This window comes from Bidens hawaiensis, unplaced genomic scaffold (assembly GCF_021521415.1).
Source record: "Bidens hawaiensis isolate Kalapana, Puna unplaced genomic scaffold, B.hawaiensis_p1.1 tig00003902_1, whole genome shotgun sequence".
NCBI classification, from domain to species: domain Eukaryota; kingdom Viridiplantae; phylum Streptophyta; class Magnoliopsida; order Asterales; family Asteraceae; genus Bidens; species Bidens hawaiensis.
In genome coordinates, this window is record NW_027491226.1 from 26,059 (window position 1) to 44,550 (window position 18,492).

Sequence of the window (18,492 nt, forward strand, 5' to 3'; positions counted from 1 at the left end):
TACAACTTGGGTTTCAAGGATCTAAAACAGATCCATCATTGTTTATTTACTCCCACCATGGTTCCTTGAGTATATGCTCGTTTATGTGGATAACATCATCCTAACCGGCAACAATCCCCGACTCATTAACCATATTCAGCGGTTAAGCACCACATTTGCAATCCAAGATATGGGTCGGCTTTCATACTTTCTGGGCATTGAAGTGGTATAAGGTAATGATTTGCTTCTCTCTCAACAAAAATACATTTATGACATTATTCACAAGGCAAGTCTCTCTCAATCTAAACTGGTTGACTCTCCTGTAGCCCCCAACTCAAACTTGGCTCTTGGTGATAGTCCCGAGTTCGATAATCCAGTTAAATTTAGACAAACAGTTGGAGCCCTACAATACTTAACTCTTTCCAGACCTGACATTACCTTTGCGGTCAACAAAGTTTGTCAGTTTATGCATTCCCCAACAGAAAATCATTGGTCCGCAGTCAAAAGAATTCTTCGGTATTTACAGCGCACGTTTCATATTGGCTTGCTGATTCAACAAAACTCAGCTCCTGTTATCCATGCATACACATATGCTCACAAATGGTCTCTCACGGCCTTTTTTGATGCAGACTGGGTTGGCTCTCTCGATGACCGTAGATCCACCGGGGGATATGCCATCTACCTTGGATCTAATCTCATAGCATGGCATGCTCGTAAACAACCTACATTTTCTCGATCCTCGATAGAGGCTGAATATAAAGCCTTGGCAGACACCGTTGCTGAGTAAACATGGCTTGAGGCGCTTCTAAAGGAACTTCACGTTTCCATGACATCAGCTCCTATCTTATGGTGTGACAACTTAGGGGCCACCTACCTTACAGCTAATCCAGTATTTCATGCTCGCACAAAACACGTGGAGATTGATTTTCATCTTGTCAGGGAGAAAGTCGCTCAAAGAAAGCTTTTTGTTCAGTTTATTAAGACAGATGATCAGATCGCAGATGCATTCACAAAACCACTATCCTCACAACGGTTCCTACTTCTAGCTTGAGGGGGGATATTAAACTCTGATTTATGTGTTATATATGTTAACGATTGTAATTAGGCTAGAAGATAGTTTACCATAATTAGTTGTATCTGCTCTATATTAAGAGTCTTCTATTGTACACAATGATTATCAATATACAATATACAATTTCCATACCAAGTTTATTTGTAACCATAGGCTTTCTGACGTCATTTGCTACTATTGTAGTCATTAGTCTATTGAGGTTCGATTGGGGGTTTTTCTTTTCTTTTTTTTTCATCGCCGATTTTTGTCATTTGGTTTTTTGCTTTTGTCAGTAATGGCTGTATTAGGTGGTAACAATTTGTTGGTTACTTATAAAGTTTAATTTTGTGTTTGCGAGCCAGGTTACTTGATTGATGATGAAATTATAATTTGGGGTATATCTGTTGCAGGCTTGCAGCAGCAGATAAAGAGGGAAATTAGCCAGTCTGTCCTTTCTTTTAACATTACATGAGGTAATTTTCTAAAGATATGTTTGATTATTATTATTATTATTTCTTATTTTTATTAAGTTGATTATTTCATTTTTAAACTGAATAAAATGGGGTGAGTAATTATTAAGTTATCTGTATATTAAATAAATTTGATTAAATTTTGCCCTTCAATTGAAGGTATGGGTTCTCACCTTTTTGACGGCTATGAATTTTCGGTGTTGGTTCAAGTTCATTATTTCGGTGTTGGGTTATCTTCTGTTCTGTTCACAGTTAAAGTCTAAGAGCTGGGTGTCCTTAAAAACCACATGATTTTGATAATGTTAACAGTGTCAAAGAAGAGGAGGTTAAAGTGTTTTAAGTGGCGATGAAGATTAGCAACGGGTTCTGAGGAATGGAGGGTGCTCGACCAAAGAATCTTACTCTTTTTGTCTCGCCGTTCATCAGGTGACTGTTAGTGGAGATGTTCATGGCCGTTTTGGTCACCAACAAACATGGTAAACTTTTAGCATTTTGTATGTATTCTTATTGTATCTATTTAGTTTATCCTATATAGTGTGTTTATTTCCGTTTTTTTTTCATACTTAATATTTTTCACTTTTCAACTTGAAAATATGTATTTACTTTCTTTAAACTGACAGATAGGAAAATATGTTAATGAAAATATATATTTACAAATATGTTGGTCACAAGAAGACATTTACATCACTTGCAAATCAATTAGCGGCCCACGCTTTCTCACGGGGTCACTAGATAAGTCAGCGAAGGTAATATTGTCTATGTGATTCTTTTGTATCTATTTACTTATGACAATTTGTTTTTTGCGCAGATATATAGGATCGAGGAGCGTGGAACCGAAAAAAAACAAATTCCTCCACAAATCATTGAAACAATTATTGTTGCTCATTGAAGAAGACTAAAACAGTGAAGAAATATGGTAATTTGGTGACAAACATATAAGCTTTGACAAAAACATGGAATTTTGTGATGAAGTGCATCATCTGGCTCAGGATGGTATTAACATTTTAAATGTTTAATTTTAATTTTGATTTACTACACCTATAGTTTTTTTTTATAACCCGTGCAATGTTGGTTCGTTGTACAGTCTATAGGCGCGGTTAACACTATTGTAAGAAATGCGCAGTGATGGAAATTGAATTGATATATTACAGATTGTGAAGCTTCTAAAACTGCAATTGAGGATGCTCTGAAAGGTAATAAAAAGATCATTTAAAAAACAATATAATTACATTTAAACTATAAAAAACTTGGTGCTCATTATCCTTTTAATGTTGGCGAATTAAACTTAATGACTAAACTACCCTTTAATTGCAGCTTGAGGTCTCGTGAATGGAGAAGCATCCCTCCTTTCTCCTCTTACCGGGAAACAGTTTGTGTTGGTTGCGCTAGTGGTGCAGGGAGAACTTTGTCATTTGGTGCCAAAAGTAGCGGAGCCCGAGTTATAGCTTTTTATATTGACTATGGTATAGTTGACTTTGAAAAGTCAAAGTATATTAGCTTTACTTTTACTATGGTTTAAGTTTATGTACCAAGTCAATGGATGATAGAGTGGTCGATCGGACGGGCCTGGGTAATAGGCCCGAACAAGTTCAGTCATAGCGGGTTCGGGCTGCAATGAGTCTTTTGAAAATAGTAGTTTTGGAGCCAAAATGGTCATTTTAAAAAATGGTCGTTTTGGTTTCGGGTCATCATGAGTTTAGGTCACAGCGCTTTTTATTTTATTTTATTTTTGAAAAATTGTGATTTAGTGTCTGGCTAGAACGACCTGTTAGAGAGAAATGATAACTTGTATAGACCCGTTATTAACTAATGAATTGATGGTATATCCATTAATGACCTAATCACTTTCACCCGCTTCCTTTTTAACATTAATAAAACATAATCCGTTCATGCGCGGCAGCTGTTTGCTTTGCATGTGTTGTTTCTTGGTAATAATCAGTCATTTAAATACATGTCCATTTGGAGAACCATGTATTGATCTTTTTCTTATTAAGAACCAATTTGTTTTCTATTTCATATAGTAGGTGATTCATTATAGCATGCAAATCTTGAAAACATGACATATCACGGTACACAAACTACAAACCATCATTAAAAGAAATATGATGAACTAAAAGATTCTGCAATTCTAAATAAGATCTGGTCTTTTGTAGTTTTGACTCGCAGAGGTGCTAACAGTTTTCATGTACACATGATTACATGAAGCTTCAAAGGTCCATATCAAAATCTCTTTTAATGGTAAATTAAAATAAATTAATAAATAAACTGGATATAAACTAACTTCTAATTAACTTTTTCATGTTGTAGTACGTAGAATGTAGACACGAGTACAATTAAGATAAGTGTTGATGTTTCTTTAAGAATCAGGTCACTTGAGAATGAAGATGAGCTTTCTATAGGATTTTGTGGAAGACTTATGGAGTCAAATTATTCGATCAAAATTAAGCAAAACTACGGTTAGAAGTCTCTTTCAACAAGTTAAAAACATGTTGTTTCTATGTCATTTACTAGAAATGAAACATTAAAAGTTTTTACTGTAACTGTTTTTGCAGATATGTTAAGAGCCGAATTGATCAGTAATTGAGGAACCGAAACAAATAGAATGACACAAGTACATGTAAGTCTAAATACAGTAACCAATTTTAATCATGACCCCACTACTAGACCAATGCAGTGGGCCTGCAATCCAGCTCCACTCACGAAATTACATGTTGCAAATTCTTTAATTATATAAAATCAAACAATTCTATTCAAATTAACTACTTATAAATCATAAAATATTTTGGAAGTTTAAGAAATGTTTACATATTCTATATTCTGTTTATGCTAAATAATTAAATTAGCAAATATCAAAATAATTAAACTTCAAAAATCAAAAGTAATTGTCGATACTCCTGGTTGGGTTGAAGGTATGCTTATTTTCATAAGCCTGACAAACGGGTCGGGTGATCAAGCGGGGAAAATGGTTATTTTAGGTTGGGTAGGGACGGGTTTGTCAAAATGGGTCGATTCATAAAGGGTTATTTCGGTTTGGGCAGGTTGGGTTGCGGTCAACACAGGTTAATTTTGAAAATGTTTTTTTTTTTTTTGGCCAATTATTCTACATGTTAGTTTTGCTTTCAAATTCCAACTCTCTGGTTTTCGGCACCATTTCGCTCCCAACTCCCGTCATCGGTTTATGCGCCCGGTGCCGAGTGGCGCACGCGATGCAGATTATTACTCGTATAGCTCCGGGTTGTGACATTGGATATGTTCAGAGGTTCTTATCTTTTATCTCAACTTATTCTTTGATTATGGCTGAAAGGAATACACCATCTTTACCCGTTTGAAAAAACCATTATGATAAGTTTTGAAACACCAACCCATTCTAATCCACTTGAAAAATAACACGAACTCATTCTTACCCGTTTTATTCTGACTTTCTGATATTAATGCATTTTAAGTCTGTTTATTACATCTGCAATTATGTTCTGGTAAGTATATTTGCATTTATCTTGTGAATTTGAGGTGAAAGGAGCTTCAATGTTATATGATGTTTCCTAGAATTTGATCTCGCATTTCATAATAGGCAGATTACAATTCCGATAAGCATTCTTAAATCAATTTATATCTTGTGTATTAAAATGTTTATTGTAATAAATAAATAAAAAATCTAATCCTTTCTTATTGTAATGTTCTTCGCCTCTTGATTTGCAACTCTCTGGTCAAACTGTCAAAGGGTGAGTTTCTCAGCATCAAATCTTGTGAAGGAACTTGGTCTGAAGGTGACTAAAAATAATTTTTGACAATTGTTTTATATATTCAAAAAATCCAAAATCTGTAACCTATTATAAACGGAAATTACAAATTCTAATTTGATTTTGATGTTTTTGTGATTTACAAAGAAAATACGGTTCATTTAGGTTTCGTTTTTCCGGTTCATGGGGATTTAGGAAAATAAATTTACTGTTCTCTGAATTAAAGACAAGGTTTAATATAAATTAAAAAGTAGTTGTTGCATTCTCGTGCTGATGTTTCCGTCCACCGGACGGTTAAAGTACTAGTTAGATTTAATAAACAAACATCGTTCTTCCTTTACTTTTTTCTTGATGGACTTTAATAAAACAAATATTTGACTTACTTTATTTTCTTTCTTTTCTTCGATCAGCACTAAAACCTCAAGAAAGATGGGTGCATGCCTCTTATTTTTATTGCTTCACGTGACGTTACACAGATTCGTTTCACGTGGACAGTTTACCCATCGACTACTAGAAAATTAGGCTTTAATGACACGCACAAACTGATCAAGAACGTCCTTAATCAATTTTTACACCGGTTACACCATATTCGTTATTCACCAGTATCCCACCGTACTCGTTCTTCAACGGTACCGCACCGTAATACTCTGAATCGCTCGGGTAACTCCACACCTATCAGGTGATTTGTAGTTTCACTCGATCAAACTCGCTCTGACCGATTATTTTCCGGTGGTTGATTCGCACAACCCAAACATTTTGAACCTTCGCAGCTCTACTCAAACAAACCCGCCACCGATTTGGTTTGAGTTATTGAACCCGTCACAGGTACATCTTCTCTTTGCAGCTTCCTTCAATCGTATGCTCTAATACCAATTGTTTAAATAATTGGATCAGGAACACGATATTTTGTGAGAATTCCTTACGACTCTTTTCAATATAAGCAAGTGCATTGTGGATTGTGTGAGAAGTAATTGTTGGGTCTAACTATTAAAGCCTTTAAAAATTTTATGGAGGCTACTAAAGTTTGGAAGTTTTACTTGGTTAACAAAGATTTATAATAATGTTATCGATTGTTGCTATTACTATGATGGATGGAGTTATTAAGGCTAATATGGATGGTTTTTTTTTTCATTCTTTTTAACAGCATGGATGGTTGTTTTAATTGGTGTACATTTTATTTATTGGTGGCAAAGAAAATGCAAAAGTGTAATGCATTGTGTTTTATGTTGGTAGGAAATTATGATAACTTGAGATATAGACCAACAACCCATGGGCAATCTTAAAATTAAAATTAGCCCAATAAGTAGCCTAACCTATGATCTCCATTTAGTTTAACTAAATTACAACTTAAAACTGATAAACGCACACAATATTATCAGAATTAAAACGAGTATGCACTTCGCATCTCCTAACTTGTGTACTGGATCATTAAGTTAACCCAATAACACTATAATCACGTTAATAACAACAAGCTTCCAACAACCGGCTGGATTGGGTATTGAATAAGCTTAGTCCAACCAAAACAGCTGGCTCAACTATTCAAACCGATTTTAACTCTCCCCCAAGATCATTATTTGCATATATATTCCAAATTATCAGAAGTTTCACAAATACGATGAATAGCTACAGAGCCAGATGTATAAGACTATAGTTTGACGTTCAATTTTGAATAACCTGGCTGAATAAACTATTTAAAAATTCAGAAATAAATACTAAAACTTTAATTTAATGACAGAATCATGACAAAAGAAGCAACCAAAGAAAAAAAAAATTCATAAAAATGAACAGCCAACGTAACAGTGAAATTCATAGGTACAAAAACACATTCAACATACTACATTCATATATTCCTCCGACCATGCAGACCCAAACCGTATAAAAATGCATATCTTTCGGTAACCAAATTTACCCAGAGACGTGCCCAATCTTCCCAAGAGTCCGAGCAGCAAGCACCTTAAGTTTCGCATTATTAGATTGAAGACATTCTCTCAGAAACTCACCACATGTGAACAAACTGCATCTGCAAGATCTTCCAATACTGCTGCTTCTGCTATCACCACACTCTCATCCCTACATAAGTTCACACAAAATATCTTTTATAACCAATGCAAAAGAGTGTATACAAAAATATAACCGGTACCAGTTAGCATCCTTGGCAACATGTTCTATAAACTTTGCCAGCTGTGAAGCAAGAGACAACATGATCTTAGCCTTTGAACCCTTGAGCCCTTTTAAAATACCCGAATACGCTTCAAAGATGCTTCTTTTTAACTGATTACCATACTCCACCATCTCTTCATAAGCAAAATCTACTTGCATCTTTTTACAAGTAATATCTAATTGTTCACACACTTCAACAGCTCATTGCAACATTTTCATTGTATCCGCAACATACTTTCCAAAATGCTCACCAATCGCACGCGCCACATCACCAAAGCAAGAGAAAATTGACGGTTTAACGGACCGATGTAGATCGCAACTAACAAGATGCATAAGTAGAAGTATCATGATGTCATCAAAATATGGTAATATTTTGTCACCCAAAGCTCGACATATGTCACCAACCACACCAACTGAGATTGAACAAACTTGATATTCTTTAATGTTTCGAAGACCCATTTGTAAACATTCGCAAAACATGGGCATGTAATCTCCAAACCCGGGTCCGATGGCATTAGCAAGAGCACCTACGACGAGCTTTGCTTGTCCGCGTACAGTTGAACTACAATGCACAAACACATCTTTTGTTAATATATCCATGATTTCTTCTGCTTCTTGAAGCAAAATGTCCTTAACGTGATACTCACCCCCGATTTGCAAAATAATTACTTGCATGACAGCACATAGCAAAGCTTGCAAATCTCGAGTTTCTGTATCAAATGGCCGATCTTTCTTCATTGTTCGTTTTTGCCGGGTCTTGATAACCGTGAGAAGGAGCCATACGATGTCAATTGTATAAAGAATTTCACCACGTCTAACCACCTCAATCAAGGCTTCATAAGCAACAGATCTTAACTTAGTATCAATTGCACGGGTTCGTGTTGTAGCTCTGACAAGCCAGTCCATAATAGATGCAAACTTCTGTGAGAATACATGCCAGTCGCCGTACTCTTGAGCAAGAAAATAAATGACATCGCACACCTCCGCAACAATGGAAGAATCGTCGATACTTTTTAAAAAAGCCAACATAACCTTTCTAATATTAGCATGCGAAATAACCCTTGAAACAGTGTCAGGACTGTGTAGCAGTTTAAAGATACGGCTGAGTGTCCGCTTGGTGATGCTTTTCACGCCACTGTTTTTATCTTGCACGGCTTCAAGCAGCACGTCCAGATTGGAGATAACTACTGAAAATAGTATTACAATACTCGAGCATTCATGAATTGATCCAAATGCATACGCTGGCTCTGAAATGCCACGCTTCAGAAAAGGGATAGCTAATTTCAATAATTCATCACCAACAGTTTTAGAAACAAGACCGAGACACGCCCTCCTTGCCATAGAAAGATTCCGGATTCCATCTTCATCTTCATCTTCATCTTCATCTTGTTTCAATAACGTTTCAAGCATTATGGGGACCAATGGAAGTAACGAACGTACGTATGAATTAGAATCACCGTATACAGAATCTTGAATAATAAAATTCCAAAAGTCATTTTTTTGAAGAGCAACACCTTCTCCTTTAACAACATTTACAGTTAGTTCTAACAGGGTCTCCATATACGGGCCTAAAACTCGATAATTAGTAGATGCTATTAAAAATAGGCATTCTAAAGCAGCGTGTCTAGCATCTGCTTCTTTCGACGTAGCTGTTTCACAAACAACTTTCATAATATAGTTTCTCTCCAACTCGTTTTCAAAGTTGATTTGTGCAAAATCACGAGCACGGTACAACGCAGTAGTTGCTGCAAGACGAATCGAGTTGGGTTCTGTTACACTCATCCCATGAACCATAGTAGTGAGGACATAGTTAACCTCATTTTGCACAAGATCATTGGGAGATATCTCTTCACACACATACCCAAGTGCCTCTAAAGCTGCTTGCTTTAGTGATGCTCGTTTATTTCGTTGAATCACGTTTTCATGTAAAATACCAATAAGTTGAGGCCATTCTTTTCTGGGGATTTCGATGGAAGTAATTTTGGCAACTACTTGTGCAGCAGTGCGCGCTGCTTTAGAAACAGATGAACCGAGAGTGTCTAACAACAGGCATTTGACTTGGGATCTGAATGATGCATCACTTGAGACCCACCTTTGCACCTAGTGTTCCTTTGTGGTGGCATCCAAACAGTTCTTGAGCACAATACCAGCCAATCTGCGAGACTCAATAGGTTTAGCCTCATTTGATAGCTCAAGTGACAAAGAATTAAAAACATCATTAAATTTTTCCTTTTGAAACTGCCTAAGCATGCCCTCTGCCACGGTTCTGGCCTTTCTTTCATCAGATAAAGCAGATAATAGAATAGGGGTAATCTCCATGTCCAATTTTCCTACTAAACAACATGATAACTTAAATCAGTTTTCTGATAATGAGCTGTAGGTCCTCTAGATGGATCTAAAGACTTGACTCGGATCAATCCTGTTGTCGGTTAGCGGAAATCACCGACAACACTCGGATCTTAGTTTTGTCATTCTAAATGAGAGAAAAAGGAGAAGTAGGTGAGAGAAACTTTATTTCCAAAGGTTTTTTTTTTGAAATGAAAGAGTTGGTGTGGAGAAATGGGTAGGTGACCTTTTATAGGGTCCCCATTTCTCCAAAACTTACAAAATAAACGTACAAACTAAACGTACCGAGTACGTATTACATTGACTAAAAGCAAACTAAAACGAAATATACAATCCTAAAAACAATATAGAATATTGGCCCTACAATCTCCCTCTAGGATTGACTATGTCGAGGAACCTTCGTCAAGTTCTTTGCTTCGTCTTTATTTCTTGAAACTTAGTACTTGTCTTGATCCAGGATCTTGAACCAGATTGGATCTTGAACAGTTCTTATTTTCCAGTCTTATAGACTTGAACTTCAGTCTTATTTTCTGGGAAGGATCGGCAACAGCAAATTTTAGAAACATCAGATGCGGAAGGCTCGACATCTAATTTTCTCTTGTTGACTTTCTTGAGCCGGCTGGTTTCATTCCTTGTCTTCACTCAGTTCATCTTTAGGTTCAACCACCAACTTTCACGTTCTCGTCTTCTTTTAAGCGCTTCAGCATCTGCAACTCCAAGCAAACTTGATCTTGATCTACCTGCCCATCTACACCTGCACAAAACTTAGTACGAATAAGATTCGTTCACAGACCCTCTCAAGGGTCAAAGAAGAATTTTCTTTTTCAAAACAAGCTCTTGGTTTGAAGTGTTTGCAGAATAACCTGAAACTTTATTTTCAATCTCTCAACTTGTAAATGATTTGTTTAAGTCCCAGGTTTCCAACAAACATTGCATGAACGACATTGACAACAAAACACATGATTTTGAATAAAACAAGGTTTAATAAAATATGTACAAACATAATAAAAACTTAAAATCTTTTTGGCATTTTCATATATTTTAATATTACGAAAATATATACATAATATTTTGAAGTTGAAACAAAAAATAAAACAAAAATAAGATAGAAGTAAAGATGAAATTAATATTATATATCAAAAATATTTACTTTAAAAGTTTACTAAATTATTTTTTTAAGAAAGATCACAACATGGAATCACATTATCTGTTAACGTTCTAGATCACACTTCTATTTGGACATTATTATGCCAAGAACCAAAGTCGATTGTAGATATAATTTGTCCACTTTAAACTTAACAAGTATTTTGATGTCAACATGATACGTTAAGGTACAATTAGGCACAATGCTTGTGTGGTCCCCATTTAATCCGACAAATTACAGACTCCATCATACCTCGGGCTTAATTTGCTTTCACATGTCACCTCAACTTGACTTAAACCTTTCTTAGTTGATCACAGTAATCTTATCAACACACTTGACACTTTGACTTTGTGCACTTGAAACTTTGTACACTTAACTCGATTTAGAAAGATTAAAATAAAGCAGAAGTTCAGGCCATAACAATCAGGTCGGATAATACCATATTATCGCACAGAGAAAGTCCAAGGCTTGAACAAAAGAAAGAAAATAAAACAAAGCAGAAGATTCAGGGCCTTAACAATCAGGTCGGATAATACCATATTATCGCGCAGGAGAAAGTCCAAGGCTTGAATCAAAATAAATGAATAAATAACGCAGAAGTTAAAATTCCTAGAACTGACTCTTTTTCTTCATCTTTCTTTTTCTTTTCTGACTCTTTTGTTTTTCTTTTTCTTGCTTTTCTTGACGCTTTACTTGACTCTTTTCTTGACTCAATAAAAATTAAAAATGACACTGATTTTTTATAAGACAACTGTGATAAGGTAAAGAGAGGCTTGGGTATGACATGTTTAATTGCATTTCAGCCTTCATTAATATGACTTTTGTTGGAGTCGGCAACTGCTTCATAACGTGTAACCACTAGCATAGGCAGATATTTAAGTTTATATCACTATGACACTTACTCATTTGTCAAGCCTATCTACACATCAAGCAATGATCTTGTTGGCTTTTGATCTACTATTTTCATGTGCTAGAATCATTAGAGATAATTTCTTATCATTTTCCAATGGTCGGATCAATTTCTCAAAATTTTAAAAATTTTAAATATCTGACTCCCTCTAAGCAGGAGCTCCCTCTAAACGGGACAATTCCTTTTAGATGTTCTTAAAAGTAATATAAAATTTTTTTGGTAAATCAAATGATTTGTTTTTGCTTTTCTTAAGATGAATTGAAAATCTTTTTGGTGAGTTAAACTTAACTCATTTTCTCCATCTAAAATTGTGACATATTTGAAAAATATTTACAATTTTATATACAAAAAGATAGATAGTTTGTTTTAATCAAAATTGATGCCGATCTATTCGACCCGAAATTCAAATCGAGCATGATCGATGGTTTTAGTGAAAATGTCAGCAAAGTTGTTGTCAGATGGACTATCTTAAGCATGCATTATCACATTGTATGACAAAGTTGAAGAGATTCAAACCGAGATCCAACAGCTGATGCTGGATTCATCACTTGAGAGAAGTAGTTGGACGAGGTTAGTTGAGAAATGCTCGAAAGTTGTTGCTGAACCATTTAAACAAGGCTTCCCTTCCATGAAGTTTGTCTTCCCATGTCGCTTATGAAAGACTCGAATCCGCCATCAAATGGTTTAACATCAAATAGCAAGAGTTCATCTCCCATCATATGCCGGGTGCAATCACTATCTAAGTAACCTAATACTATTGATAGTCCTCCTTGATTGACCATGCATGCACTAAGCGTTCAAATAGACATGGGTTCCCGGGATACTTTTATCCCGGGAAGGTCAACCGTAAATCGACCAAACTTGATTTTATTTCCTGAAAACTATTTATTTCTTATTGGAGCCTCACTTGATAAAGAGCGGTCCTTAGGAATCCAAGCAAAAACTTGTTCCTTGGTTTTGGCAATTTTGGACTTCTCTTTTCTTGCTTTTGAAACTGTTTTTGGTGAATCCTCAAACTTTACAGTCTTAGGGTCCTTTTTGATTTTATCCTTCTTGGTTTTCCAAAAAGGTTTCTTTTTGTGTTTTACTTTATTTACTTTGGATCTCACATCCATTTCACTAGGTTCACTATCAGCTTGATCAGTCCTTGAATCAGGGCTACTAAAAGCTCTTTTTGGGGACTGATTAAGCCGCCTTTGAATATCAAGTTGTTGCTTGAACCAGTGCTTGCAATGTCTTGCAAGGTGAGAAGAGTGACCACACACAAAACAACACTTTCTCCTGGGAGTGCCAAAGAACTCATCTGAACTATAATGTGGTTGGTGTGGTGGGAAAGGTGATCCTTGGAAAGGAACATGATTATAAAAACACATTTGTGTGATATGGATCAACAAAATTTTGTTGATAATGACCATAGTAGTTGTTGTCACAGAAGTTGTATGGCTGAGGATTTCTAAATTGATTGGTTGTTTGAGAAAATGATCGTTTATTTGGTGGAACATATTTACAAGAAGTACTTGTCTTTTCATTTTCAAAAACTTTGCTTTTACTTGAATTATCCTCAGTCTCACAACTTGATGATGAACAACTTGATATGTTCACCTCAACAGGCCTACTTTCGTTGACACTTTTTTCAACAAAAGTTTCATCACAAACAGTTTCATAATCACAACTCGTGTCCGTTTCCACCGACCCACTTTCTTCTACACAACCAGCTTCAAAAGATACATTGATATTAGATTTATCAGATGATTGAACTGGAGCAACAGTTTGTGGTACTGCAGGAACAAATTTCACAAGTTTTGGTATTCTACCAACCCCATATGACATTTCTTCCTCGGGAGAAGTATTATAGCTAAAGTGGGACAAACTGGTGTAGGTATCATTAAAAGGTGGTGGTACAGCAGTGTAATCGTACCCCAGCCCCGCTTTCACTTTAGTACTTCTCTAGGCTCCAATAAGATCATCCAATTTCTCAGATGATGCTTCAAATCTTTCAACTTGTTTTTCTTTTTCCCTTTTATCGGAAGCATCAAGTTTCAACTTTTCAATTTCATCTTTTAAATCATTAGTTTTGTTTTTATAATATATAACATCATGCTCCTTTTGAAAAATTTTAAGTTTAAGATTTGCCACATCATCACGATGAGTTTCAATCTTCTCAACGTAAATCTTGTCAGCCTTTACATATTCAGCATTTAACTCACAAAGTTTTGCATTTTCTTTCAAAACTTCATTCTAATGGTATCTATAATATGTGACCTTGTTAATGCAAGCTTGAGAACATAAATTGTTGTATACCTCATCAGCATGTGATGTGTCGGGAATGATAGGACATGCACGACTGCTTTCACCTGCAACACTTGTCCCAACTTTATTTTCTTTGGACTGATTGTTCATTTGGAGCTTATCTTCCATTATTTCAAAAGATTTGATGGTAGACGCCAACTCTGAGAGTGTCATGGTATACAGGTTTGTGGTTCTCTTTATGGTAACAACATTGACGCTGCATGTATAAGGCAGTGAATTGTAAGGCCCCGATCCCGCCTACCTTGGCGTTGGATTTACTCATAAACACATTTTAAAAAATCAGAGTTAATTAAAACTTTCGCGGAATAATTAAAAACTTCATGCATTACACTACAAAACATCGAATCTTGTCTTAACATACAAATTATCCATTCATAGACATAAAATAAAACAGTCAGGACGCTTCTTCATAGATACCCGTCTCTTTAGCTCATGTCATGTGTCCCTCCTCAAGCCAGTTGCCTCAACCTATTTACCTGCGTGTATACTAAAAGTCAGCTACGCTGAGTGAGTTCTAGTTAAGCAGGTACATACATTTCATTCTCATTCTTTACATTCTTACTTCCATACATTCCTACTTTTACTTACCTTCATTATTTTATACATACATAACCTTCCTACGTTTTTAAAGAGCCTTTCGCTCTATAACCTTCGCCTATATTATTAGGGTAGGCAACCCTTAATTCTCCGCCTATATTATTAAGGTAGGCAACCCTTAATTTTTCGCCTATATTATTAGGGTAGACAACCCTTTATTCTTCAGCTCTACATATCATACATACCATTCATACACTACACATATCGTACATACCTTTCTTTCATTAGCTATATCTGTTCTCATATACCTCTTCACACATACGTTTAACTCTTTCTAGACTAATTAGGTATATTTATAAACATTCATACGGCATACACTTACCACTTTAGGTAAGTGTATTAACTAATCACATTGAGTATGCACACAGCCCTAAAACATAACACAGAAATGGGGCTAGAAACTCACCTGGAGTCGGTTTCTCTCGTCGTTAATGATAACACCCTTCTTTAGTTGTGTACGGCTAACTGTACAATACATTACACGTGTCAATTATCTATTACCACTACTTCCTACATTTAAGTTTACGAACCCTCAACTAACGGGGGTCCGGGGGCAGCGCCCCTGGTAGTGGGGTCTAAGGGCGGCATCCCCTAGCAGGGTCCAAGGGGCAGAGCCCCTAGCTGGGGTTGAGCTGAAAGTAGTTTCATGAAATTTCGCATGGGAATTTCGCATCAGAAAATTAGTTTCATGAAATTTCGCATGGGAATTTCGCTTCGCATGGAACTTTTTCGCTTCGCATGGTCATGCGATGCGAAATAACCTTTTTCGCTTCGTATGGTTGTGCGATGCGAAACAAACTTTTTCGCTTCGCATGGCTGTGCAATGCGAAATTACCTTTTTCTTCGCTTTTACCATTTTAAAGCCATTTTTCTCCTTATTTCCTCCTTAGGACCCGATTTTACCCTTTTTATGGGTTTTGGGTCATACCAACTTTGTATACCCGTGTTTTATGAGGTCTGAACATCACCTTTTTGTCCTATTTCATACTCGTGAGGCTAAGACTCACCAAGTTTATGTTTTTCTTACATCCTACAACCCGATCTACTAAGATATCGATTTGCATGTCGAACTCAACCACAAAACTTAACCTTGTTGGCTAAAACTCACCTTTGACTTCGGGTTTGGTTCGGATCTGGACAACTCGAGGATCTGGACGTGATTCTTGTTGTTTGAAGACACTTGATCACCAAGATCTTCCTTACTTTAGCCCGGAATCGGATTCGGGTCTTGAGAGAGAGTATGTGTGTGTTCTAGGGAGTGTGTGTGTGTGTGTTGTGGGAAGAAATGGTGAAGGGATGGGGGGATGGCCTTATATAGAGAGCTATGGACCCCACCACCCACTTCCTTCACCAATCCTAATCCTTATCAAATATAAACACGCACCCATTTAAACGAGCGACTCACACGAAACAATAATTTTCTTTTATTTAGTAATCTCGTAATACGGATGTTACATGAATTCAACAGCTTGTAGTTGATTTCAGAGTTCGTGATGGCAGCTCTGATTCTTATCATCAACTTTTCAAACCTTTTTACCAAGTCCAACACATTTTCACCTTGACGATGGTTGAACATATTGAATTCTTCTTTCAGCAGAGCCTTCTTGTTTTCTCTAATCTCAGCATTTCCCTCAACTTTTTCAACAAGTGCATCCCACAAACCCTTTGCACTTTTGTGTTCACGTAGAGTTTCAGTAATTTCATTTGAAAGACAAACAGTTAAAGTGAGGTATGCCTTCTTATCTTACTCTATTAATGTCTTATCATTTTGATCATAATTTTCAACGGATTTTGCTTGTCCCCCATTTGCAGTGACTACCACAGGAACATGAGGACCTACCTCAAAACATCTCATCAACTCAGAGTCATTCAACGAAATAAAGTTCATGAACCTCGATTTGAAATCAGCAAAGTTGTCATCTAAGGTCATAAACTTTGGAGGTTTAGTATTGGTTCCCACTTGGTTCTCAAGCAACAAGCACCCCTTCAACAGCTCAGAATCAGTACTAGCCATGGTCACAACAATCTCAAACACTTAACAGTCATTAAACAGTTTGATTTTTAACAAAAACAAGAATTTCGCGCAAAACAGTCTCAAGCGAAGCGAAACATTTTGATGAGACGCGAAGCAGTCTCAAGCAAAGCGAATTTTCTTGATGCGAAGCGAAATGATCTGGTGCGAAGCGAAACAACTTTTAAAACCAGAATTTTTTTTTATTTTTTTTAAGAAGAAAAAAATTTAAGGTTTTTTTTTTTGCAACAGTACCGAGTCGCTTCAGTGTATCGCATGAGTTGCTACAGTGTTTCGCATGCTACAGTGTTTCACATGAGTAAATTTAAGGTTTTTTTTTTTTTTTTTTGCTACAGTACCGAGTCGCTTCAGTGTATCGCATGAGTTGCTACAGTGTTTCGCATGCTACAGTGTTTCACATGAGTTGCTACAGTGTTTCGCATGAGTTGCTACAGTGTTTTTGCATGAGTTGCTACAGTGCATGCGAAATCCCTTTTTCGCATAAGTTGCTACAGTGCCGAGTTGCTACAGTACCCCCCCTCCCCCGCGCCCCCTGTGCGAAGTGCTACAGTACCCCCGCGATGCGATTGCTAGATTACCTCGGAAGCGACTGATACAGTACCCGATGCGATTTTTTTTTTTTTTTTTTTTTTTTTGAGAATATAACACCCAAACTTCCAAAAAGTCAAAAAGACTTTAGTCTAAAAATCAATAAATCGGCCTAGATCTGAGTTTTTAAGCCGAATCTGAGCTCGGACATAAAAACTTAAAACACTAAAAACTTAGATTTTGTGATTCTCGTGTATTTCTAAGGTGTAAGGGACTCCAAAAGAGATGAGTAACACGAAATCAACCTCAAATCCAACAAAAACTAAGATCAAAATCCGAAAAGTTTGACCCGAAAATCACAAAAAGTCGAGCCGAAAGCTCTGATACCACTTGTAGGTCCTTTAGATGGATCTAAAGACTTGACTCGGATCAATCCATGTTGTCGGTTAGCGGAAATCACCGACAACACTCGGATCTCGGATCATAGTTTTGTTATTCTAAAAGAGAGAAAAATGAGAACTAGGTGAGAGAAACTTTATTTCCAAAGGTTTTTTTTTAAGTGAAAGAGTTGGTGTGAAGAAATGGGTAGGTGACCTTTTATAGGGTCCCCATTTCTCTAAAACTTACAAAATAAACATACAAACTAAACGTACCGAGTACGTACTACATCAACTAAAAGCAAACTAAAACGACATATACAATCCTAAAAACAATATAGAATATTGGCCCTACATCAGCAAACATATTTTGGCACATAGTTCTGGACTTTGTAGAGTATATGACAGAAAATAGGTGTCATGTTGACAAGAAGTAGAAAAAGCATCTCAAGAAGCTGCATGAATTATATCAGCAGTTTACAGGGTTGTAACAAATACTCTGCAATCAGCATATTGTAACTGCTTTTAAATAAAGTAAAACAGTAACACAATGCCTGAAGAAACACTAACCGGACCCCGGGCAGATTACTGGTAACCTGGGGGTTGGATAGCTGTTTCCCACGAGGGGTTGGACCCTGAGAAGATGGTTCTTCTGATAACCTGCAAAACAGACATCGTGAGCTCGTCACTGAGAAGGGGGGGTTCCTCCTTGTGACCACCCTCCGGCGTGAGAATCAGACTAGATTGCTCTTTAAATATAAAAGTATATTAAGAGATTGCTAGAGCAGATATCAGGTATAATATGATATAAGATTTGATGATAATGATAATGTGATAAGATATGATAAGAT

At 36.4% G+C, this 18,492-nt stretch overlaps 1 pseudogene; it reads right to left on the bottom strand.

Moving 5' to 3' along the window:
• Positions 1-7,225: 7,225 nt before the first annotated feature.
• Positions 7,226-16,718, bottom strand: LOC143624628 (importin subunit beta-1-like; annotated as a pseudogene).
• Positions 16,719-18,492: the final 1,774 nt, after the last annotated feature.